Genomic DNA, 10,589 nt, shown 5'->3' with positions numbered 1-10,589 from the left:
TGCTGTCTCTGGCACTGGAGGCGCTGTCTTTGGCAGACAGCGCAGTACCAGTATGTTTATGGTACCATCAATTCCAGAGACATTCACTACAGCCAGGGACCTGCTGTCATTGCTGGTGCCTGTATCCCTGGCAGCATAGGGATCAGCACCACCGCTACTGTCCAGCAGGAGAGATCTGTCTTCTCTCAGTTCCCAGCTGGTTCCAGGTGCAGTGGCACCACCCAGGGACAACCTTCAATCTTCAGGTGGTGACTTGACCCGCAAGCAGTGTGCGTGGGAGTGCCTTTTTCCAGGCCCCAACTCTCGCGGTCTCTAGTAACAGATGCGTCGGCAATGGGTTGGGGGGAGCACTTAGGCAGACTCAGGACCTCTGGTCCCAGGCAGAACTTTCACTGCACATCAGTGTCAGGGAGTTAACAGCGGTGTGCCTTGCTTGCCAGACATTCCAGGCCCATCTGGAGGGCAGATGTGTATCTGTATTGACCGACAACATGATAGCGCTGTTCTACATAAACAGACAGGGTAGTGCTCTCTCCTCTCCCCTGTGCTGGAAAGCCCTCAAACTGTAGGAGTTCTGCATTGTCCATTTGATACATCTAGAGGCATCATAAGTTCCAGATTCCAGAACTGGCCGATCATCTCAGCAGGTCATTTCACAGACACGAGTGGTCCTTCCACCTGGGTGTTCTGATCAACATCTTCCAATGGTGGGTATTTCCCCAAATAGATTTTTTTGCAACAAAGTACAATAGAAAGTGTGACCAGTTTTTCTCCTGAATCACACCCCGGGCTCATTCACAGACACTTTTCTCCCCCCTTGGAAGGACCATGTACTATATGCTTTCCTGCCCTTCCCACTTGTATACATGGTCCTGCTGAAGGTCAGAAGGGAGGAAGCATCAATGATCTTAATAGCACCAGCGTGGCCTCGCCAGCACTGGTTCACCATGCTTCTAGGCCTGATGGTGGACATGCCAATAATCCTGCCCCTGGTCCCGGACTTGGCTATGGTCCTGGGTGTTCATCTCCAGCATCCCACTCTGCAGTCTCTCCATTTCATGGCAGAAAACTCCGTGGCTAAACCTCTCGGCGCTCACATGCTTGGACCCTGTTAGAGAGGTCCTCCTTAGCAGCAGGAAGCCATCCATTAGGGCCACCTATCTGACCAAGTGGAAAAGATTTTCCATTTGGGCATTACAAAAACACACTCTGCCATTACAGTCATCGATTCCCTTTATCCTGGACTATTTGCTGCATCTAAAACAGTAAGGTCTGTCGGTATCATCAATAAAAGTGCACCTGGATGGTCTCTCAGCTTTCCACACCGGTTCGGCCAGTTGCTGAGTTTTCACGAAACCCATGGTGGGCCACTTCCTCAAATAAAACAGCCAATTCCCCCTTGGGATCTCAACCTTGTGCTTTCTAGACTGATGGGACCTCCTTTTGAGCTCTTAGCAACATGCTCCCTCCTCTACCCTTCCTGGAAAGTAGCATTCTTGGTAGCTATAACTTCGGCCAGGAAGGTGTCTAAGCTTAAGGCCTTAACCTCAGAGCCCCCATATGTGGCCTTCTATAAGGACAAGGTACAGTTGCGACCACACCTGGCCTTTGTCCCGAAGGTAGTTTCACAATTCCATGTGAACCAGGACATTTTTCCTTCTGTGTTCTTTCCTAAGCCACACGCTAGCAACAGGAAATTAATGCTCCACTCCCTGGATGTCAGATGAGCATTAGCCTTCTACATTGAGAGAATGAAGCCATTTTGAAAATCAATACAACTCTTCATTACAATTGTGAAGCGTATGAAGGGGTGTCCAGTCTTGTCCCAAAGGATTTCTTCTTGGATCACAGCCTGTATCTGGGCATGCTCTGACTTGGCAAAGCTACCTGGGGGGGTTGCACCTTAGGATAGCAAACCAGTAGGCTCTGATGGGTTGCTATAACTTTAATACGTGGAATGCCATGCACAAATTTCTATTCCCACCCTTCCTCCCCATCCCTCTTCAGGGACCCCTCTCACAAGCAAATTTTGGTCCAGAAGGTCCAATCCCTCCTTTTGGGAGAGAACCGTGGAAGAGGCTCCGCAAAACTTGAGAGGAAAGGGGTTCTACTCCAATTATTTCCTAATTCTGGAAGCCCATGGTCGTCTCAAGCCTGTTCTCGACCTGCACCACCTCAACAGCTAACTCAAGGTTCCCTCCTGAAGTTCCTCATGGTCTCCCTGGCTTCCATAATTTCCTCTCTGGATCCTGGGGATTGGTGTGCTGCCCTTGATTTAAAGGACACCTATTTCCACATATACATTTTCCAAGGCCACAGAAGGTTCCTCAGATTCATTGTGAACCACACACACTACCAGTTCAAGGTACTCCCGTTCAGCCTATCAGCTGCTCCACGGGTTTTCACTAAATGCATGATGGTAGTGGTGGCCCTTCTGAGGAGACAAGGAGTAATGGTCTTCCCATGTCTCGACAACTGGCTAGTCAAAGGCCAGGTGGAGTCCAGCATACACCTCATACAGTTGACTTTCCAGGCCTACACCTGTTATCGTGATTCTTAAAACCCAAAGCTCTCGGTAACTATTACTCTTGTTGAGGTGGTGGTAAGAAATAAATCAGTGGAGACAAGGCCGTCCAACTAACAGGTGACTGGCACAAACATTATGAGTCCTTTCACTTAAAGCTGCACTTTATTTTAGTCTCAAACACTTACACATGTTCACAACTGGTTAGTAAAACACTCCAAAAATAAATAATTACCTAAGTCCTGAGTGGTTTTCGAGTGGTACACTGACAGCTGTCCAATTGGCCAGTCTTTTATCTGCCATATGGGACCCTAAGATGTGTCCACGAAATGTTCCTGAAGAATCTACCTAGCCAGAGCCATCCTGTTCATAGGGCAGAGCGGGGCAACCGCCCCAGAACCTGTGCTTTGGGGGGGCCCGCGCTTCAGTGGGATGCGGGGGGTGTCGGAGAAGCGGCCCGGGGGTCTAGCAGGGGGCCTAGCACCAGCAGCAGGGGTCAGGCCCGCACCCCGCACTCACTGGCCCAGCCGTTTATTTCTTTTTCTTGCCCACAGCCCACCAGGCTTAGGCTTGGGCTCAGTCTCTGTAGCAGCAGCAGCAAGTGACCCGGCCCCAACCCGCTCCACTCCGATCTGTCAGCTCCCGGTGTTGCCTACCACTGCAGGGTCCTAGCGCCCCCCACCACTAGTGCCAGGGCAGACTGACCCTGCCCTTCCACTCGGACAGATCCTTCCCTTTTCCAGCTGGACCCTCCACCAGCACAGGGGACCCCCTCGCCCCTAGCACAGGTGAGTGCCATCCAGCAGTCTCCACCATCCCTCGCCTGTCACCCAGCCCTGGTGTCCCCACAGTGCCTCACTTCTCCCCCTTCCACTGCCCTTTCTCCCAGCACTGGGTGGGGTCCTCCAATGCCATCTCCAGGCCAGGGCCAGCCCTTATCACTCCCCTGCCTCAGGGTCCTCCTTGCCTTTCATCTCTTCCAGCCTTGGCGTCCCCTGGACCCCACACCCCCCTAGGGATGGCCCCTGCACCTAGCCCGTGCTTTCTCTCCTTATTTATTTGGGTTAATGTAACAATAACATGTCAATAAAAAAACTTGTTAAGCAAACAATTCCACAGTTTAAGCAAGAGGTTTCCTCAAAACATTAATTAGACAGATGTGTTACAGCAGAGTCCACATCTCTTGAGAGCCCTGACAAACACATTCCAAAGGGCAGATATAGATAAGCTTCCTGTTCTTCTAAAATACATACCTCAGCAATTTCAATAGAGATCTCATCAGGAAGGACACAGGGTTGGCTCCCCCCTCAACCTCCTCCTCTCCTGGCTTCTTGCTAAGGCTGCTGTACAGGCCCAATACAGGCTTACTGACTTGGCTGCTCTGGGCAATAAGCATGATAATCGATAGTCCAATTATCGGTAGTGGTCCAGTCATTCTGTTGGTCCACTAAGATCTCCCCGTACAGGTCTACTAATAAATTTGCAGAAGTCTACCCTCATCCTGGTACAGAAGATAGAGTTCATCGGAGCGGTACTTGACTCCACTCAGGCCTGAGCCTTCCTCTCAGAAGGCTGGTTTCAAGCAATCTTTATAAGGTCCCTCAAGGTCCACCTGATTACAACAGCATGGAGCTCTCTGAGATTCCTGGGCCATATGGCATCATGCACTTACATGATGCAACATCCGAGACAATCTCAGACCACCTCAGGCATGGCTGGCCACCATGTACTTGACAAGTCGTCATCATCTGGACTCAGTTAACACTATACCTCCCTGAGTCCCTGTGTCCCTGGATTGGTGGCTAGACCAGCATGCAGTTTGTGTGGGAGTTCCCTTTTCGTGGCCCCAAGCTTCAATGTCCCTGATCTCGGACACATTGGCACTGGGCTGGGGAGACCACCTGGGGCCACTCCAGACGCAAGGCCTCCGGTTTCCAGAATAGCTCTCTCTCCACATCAGTGTCAGAGAGCTCAGGGCAGTTCACCTAATCTGTCAAGCATTCCTACCTCACGTTATGGGCAAGGATGTGTTGGTTCTCATGGACAACACTACAGCTATGTTTTACATCAACAGGCATGGAGGGGCATGCTCTTCCCCCTCCACCCCCTCAGCTGTGGGAGTTCTGCATAGTGCATTCAATCCACCTCAACACTTCTCACCTCCTGGGAGTGCAGAACCAGCTGGTGGATTGCCTCAGCAGGTCTTTCTCCAGTCACCATGAGTGGTCCCTTCAGCCAGACATCACAAGGGACATTTCCTATCGGTGGGGGACTTCCCAAATCGACCTTTTTGCTACCCAGATCAACAGGAAATACCACCAGTTCTGCTCCCTGCAAGGCCATAGCCCTGGGTATCTCATGGATGCTTTCCTGCTAGCATGGATAGATCATCTGTATTATGCTTTCCTCCCTATCCTGCTAGTGCACAAGGTTCTGATGAAGATCAAGTGGGACCGGGATGGAGTCATTTTCATAGCCCCAGCATCGCCAAGGCAACACTAGTTCACTGCTCCTGCTTCCTTTACATCCAGATCTGATCTCCCCAGGATCATCTGAGAGACGGTTGCCCCATCTGAACCTTAGCTCTCTTCATCAGACGGCCTGGAAGCTCTATTGCTGAATCCTGGAGAGCAGGCTTGGTCAGAACAGGTTTGTCAGGCCCTGTTAGGTAGTAGGAAGCCCTCCACCCGGGTTACTTACCTTGCAAAATGGAAGCAGTTCTCCATCTGGTCTTGCCAGTGCCAAGTTTCACTCTTGTGTTCTTCATTGCAGGATATTTTGGAGTACCTCTTGCACCTGAAGCAACAAGGCTTAGCTATCTCTTCTGTCAGGGTTCATCTTGCAGTGATATTGGCCTTCCATCACCCAGTCGACAACAGCTCCATCTTCTCCTGTGAGATGGCTATCTGTTTCCTGAAGAGCCTAGAGGTTAGAAGTTATACCCCCAGGTTAGAGAACCCATTCCTCCCTGGGACCTAAGCCTCATCTTATCAAAGCTTATGGGTTCCCTGTTCTAGCCTCTAGCTATGTGCTCATTAACACAACTTTTCTGCAAGGTGGCCTTCTTAGTGGCCATCACTGTAGCCATAAGGATGTTGGAGATCCATGCCCCTCACATCAGAGCCTCCATACCTTGATTTTTTTTTTAAGGATAAGGTGCAGTTGCATCCACACCCTGCTTTCCTCCCATAGGTGGTTTCGCAGTTCCACTGCAGTCAAGCAACCTTCATACTAGTTATCTTCCTGAAACCACATGTGAATAGAGAGAAGCAATGTCTTCACTCTTTAGATGTCAGATGGGCCTTAGCATTCTACAAAGAAAGGACCAAGCTGTTTTGTAGATCTACCCAGCTGTTTATAGTGGTAGCTGATAGGATGAAGGGCCTCCCTATCTCTGCTCAGAAAATTTCATCCTGCATCACATTGTGCATTTGCATGTGTTATGATCAGGCGGGCGTTCCACCTTTAGCTAACCTGACCACTCATTCCATGAGATCATAGGCTGCCACAGCTGCTCCTAGTGCAGGTCCCTATTCAGGACATCTGCAAAGTAGCAATTTGGTCATTGTCTCACACATTCTTGGCACACTGTGCCATAACCCAACAGGCCAGAGATAACACCAGCTTTGGCGGAGCGGTCTTGCAGTTAGCATGTCCATAGACTCCGAGCCCACCTTCTATAAACTGCTTGTGAGTCATCTACATTGGAATGGATAGATGCAAGCACTCAAAGAAGAAAAAACAGTTACTAACCTTCTGTAACTGTTGTTACCCCTGGGGAAATTCTGCACCACAGTGCGTGCACAAAATTCATGTGCTGCATACATTTTTAAAATTTTTTTGCAGAAAATAGCTTCTGCCAGAAAGTTGCCACAGTTCCTCTTTTTTGCCCACCAGAGGGTGCTGTGGTGCTAGAACAGAGCAGCCACTCCCGGCCAGCTAGGAAAAAGAGAGAGAGCATATAATGCCTTCTTCACAGCGCCTATTGGGCCAGGTCAGGAGACAGAGGATATGGGGAGACAGACAGCATGGGGCTGCTGGGGGGTCAAACAGGGACTCATAAGAGTTAGTGGGAGAGGACAGACTGGTGCAGGGGCTGAATGGGAGTGGAGACGCAAGAGATGGGGAAGGGAGTGCAGGGCCACATAGGGAAAGGGAGGTGCCTGAGTGCGGGCACAGACACATGGGGATGGCGCAGATGTGTCTGACTGAATGGGAGAGGCTAGGGGTCAGCCAGGATCTGCATGGGGGAAGCTCCCTAACAACCCCTTCCTGCCCCCCCAAAAAACCTGTCCCATACTTTTGCCACGCATATCCAACACCCCTCCAAATTCACACCCAGGCTTCTTCCCAGCAATTACTTCCCTCTCCCTCAGCTCCTCCGTTATCCCTGACTCCCACAAGCCTTTGCATGCTTCTGAAGGGTGCAGGAAATATGATTCTGTATTGTAGTGTAAATGAATTATTATTCAGAGTTCTGTATTAATATGCCTTGTAAGGAATCTATTTGTCAAAAAACATTTCCTGAATCTTTTTTGTTGTCTCTATTGTTACAGACATACTTGCTGACAGGTATTTTGAAATAAATTACCAAAATAATTGAAACTGGTGTGATTATATTGTGTTATTTTGACAAATAAAATATGCAGAAGTTTGCAGAATATTAAAATATTGTGCACAGAATTTTCGTGCATAAATTCATAAAAGCTTATTTATTAATATAATGGTTTGTACTTGACTAAAACTTCTAGACACTAAAAAATTTCCTAGCTGAAATTTGTAACAATGGCAAATTGTCTTTAATATCCTTCCAGGAATTATGTCTATTTCAATTAAGTTAGAAGATAAAGGACACTTAAAGAGAGACTCCCGAGCTGTTGTTTTATGCCTTTTCCTTTCATCCCAGTCCTAATTTTTGGCACAGAATTCCCCCAGGAGTATGTTGTTGTTTGAGATGTGTTGCACCCGCCTTTCTACCCCTCTGTCAGAGTTGGCCGGAAAGAAGGAACTGAGAGGGCACAGGGTCGGGTGGGCCTTTTATACTGGTGCTATGAGTGTACAGCACCAGAGGGCGCCAGAGCTGACCGAATGATACCACTGAGGGGAAAAATTCCCAGCCACTGTGCTCGAGGCATGCACAGACCTATATTGGAATGGACATCTGTAACACATCTCAAAGAACAACAGTTACAGAAGGTTAGGAACCATTTTTTGTTCATTGTGTACATTTGTCTTTTGTCAAGTCTAATGCCAAATAATGTACTTCTGCCACTTCTTATGGGAGACTATTTTACAACCTTATAGATCAGAACGTTTCAGCTAATATTCATCTTAAATATTTCCTTTTTTAATTATATCCCACTATTATAACACTAATTTCACTATTTTATTACTATTAATAAAACTGCTAGTTGCACTCTGTTGTATAAATATTTTTTCTCCTCAGTGTTCGCTTCAAATATTTGTAGATATTCCTGTCCACCTCCCCAGTGCTAAGTCACCATGGTATACACCATTGAAATAAATGAGACTATTCACAATGGTAAGCACCATGCTGACTAGTGAGTGTCTGATTTTGCATCACTGAAATCAATGGGACCATTGCCGTTTACTCCTTGGGTTCGGAATCAGGCCCTAATGTTACTAAAAGGGCCCATTTATAAAGGAGGATTTTAATATACCTGTGTAGGGTATTTTTAATTGCATGCTTTCAAATTTCAGAGTTAAGTCTTCGACAACGAAAATCTGGTCTATTTTAAATAAATTCAATAAGGACTTTTACAGATCTAACTAAAAAAATTATCCCACTCCATCATTGCTCCAGCCATACCTACGCCCACCCTCACCACACATGAATCTTAAGTTGTGCAGAAATTTCTGTGGGTGCTCTGCAAAAGAAGCATTTAAAAAGAGGTATTGCACAGCTCTGATGTCACAATTGAGAGTTATAACCATCTCATGACCTCATACCCAAGTGTTACCTTGCTTTCCAACAGACAGTGTCAGTTATAACAAATGTGTGCCTGACAGGAAGGATGAAGAGCCTGATGGCACTTAGGCAAGGTACCAGCTGTTATCACATCAGTGCTATCTATAACCCCTACTGAATATACCTACTAAATGGATCCTTTATAGGGGGAAAGTTAATATGTAAGTTGAAAGAAAATGAGAATTAGAATGTTAGACAATTTGAACTTACTGTAAATGTCTTATAACTTAAAGATTCTTTGAGGGCCTGTCCATATATATTCCACACCTGGTGTACATGTATCCCGTGTGCTCAGGATTTGAATCTTTTGCCCAGCAGTTTCTGTTGGAGCCATGGATGTACCCTGAATGTCCTCATGTCAAGGGAATAAAGGATGGGGTGGGCCCAACTGCCCCCAGTTCCTTTTTACTGCCATGGCTGAGAGACAGAACCCCAACAGTGTCTGCATCTCAGAACACTTTCTAAACCACTTATTGTAGATATTTGTAAATAGTGTAAAGATTAGGGTTTTTTTAGTGTAGTCAGTGTAGTTTTGGCCCATTAACATTGGCACAATTGTTATTTTTGGAGAGAAGTAGTTTTCTCCTGGTACTGGGACTTAGTCATGACTGAACCTAAGTCTCCCAGGTCCAAAAACGGCCCCTCCAGTGCAGCTTAATGATGGTCATACAAGATTACCTCAGGGACAGACACATCCCTCATAAATGTACCATTTCTAGGTCCCTTTCACAAAGGATCCAAAAGGTAAGAGAGGCTCACTTCAAACTTTTTTTCTTGGACCAGGCTTTGGCCTTCCTCAGACCCAGGCAAGCAAGACCCACCTGGACTAACTCAGTTTGAGTCCAGAAGTGCCCCAGTATACCCCCAATCAATAACTAGCTCCTAAGTCCCGTTCTCCAATGTTAAGGAAAAGTTAGCACATGTGACTCCATTTTGGTTTGGGGCCCACCATTGTTTAAATGCCAGCACATCATACACCAGGAGGAGTAATCCTTAGATACTGAATCCCTGTGAAAATCCTCCTCCTTGTCTCCAGCCTGCCTTGACTCCCCAGTATCTGGTTTTTGTCAGTCTTTAAGTCCCTGTCTCTTGGCCTTGATGTGAGGCCTCCCATCCTGATAATAAAAGTTACTGATGCATGCCTTTAGGACCATGCTGTGTAATTAACATACTGGTATAGCACGAGGAATGCACCAAGCAGGGATAGGTGGTAGATAAGACAAGGGTTTGTTTATTGGCTAAGGTTTCCGATGCACGAGGGCAACATGCTTTGCTAAAAGGTATATAACCTTTGTATAATCTGCATTCAGGGTCCCCTCCTGGCTAGCAGGGGGGCACCACGCTCGAGCGTAATAAACTTAGTGTCTTTTGGGAACTCTGCAGTTGTGGACTTTATTTCTGTGCCTCAGCCTAGATTCGAACTGTGCGTGACCTATCGGGTATAATTCGCAGCATTGGTGTGCGTGACCTATCAGGTATAATTCACAGCATTGGTGTGCATGTCCTACAAGGTATAATTCGTAGCACTTGTGTGCGTGTCCTATCAGGTATAATTCGCAGCAGTTGTGTGCGTGTCCTACCAGGTGTAATTTGCAGCAGTTGTGTGCGTGTCCTAAAAGGTGTAATTCGTAACACCAAGATGGCCCTGACTACAGACACTCACAGGGCTATGGGATCATCAGCTAAAACTTCAGATAGAGGTAAGAAAGGAGCATCACTCCTTTAGAAAACACTGAGGCACATCCCAGCTAGTTGACCCAAGCAAATAGAGAATGAAATCGCTTCTTTACTCACAGTCTAAGGGGATTTCACAGCCCGAAAAAGGTACTGCTGTAGCCCAAAGGGAGCATGGTACCAGACTCTTGGCATGTCTCATGGTACTAATTGCATCTGATACCAAATCTGCAGTACCAATGACTCATCCAACACCAGTTACTTTGGCACTAACCATTACAGCACAGTCAGCCCCCCCACTGCTATTTGCAGTACCAGGGTGGTATGTATAGTGAAGAACTTGCTCAAAAAAGCAGTGGATGTAAAGAAGATCCATATTTGGCACTACTCAACTATAGAGCT

The sequence above is a fragment of the Eretmochelys imbricata genome, chromosome 3, assembly GCF_965152235.1.
Source record: "Eretmochelys imbricata isolate rEreImb1 chromosome 3, rEreImb1.hap1, whole genome shotgun sequence".
NCBI classification, from domain to species: Eukaryota; Metazoa; Chordata; order Testudines; family Cheloniidae; genus Eretmochelys; species Eretmochelys imbricata.
Note: the sequence above shows the minus strand (reverse complement) of the source record.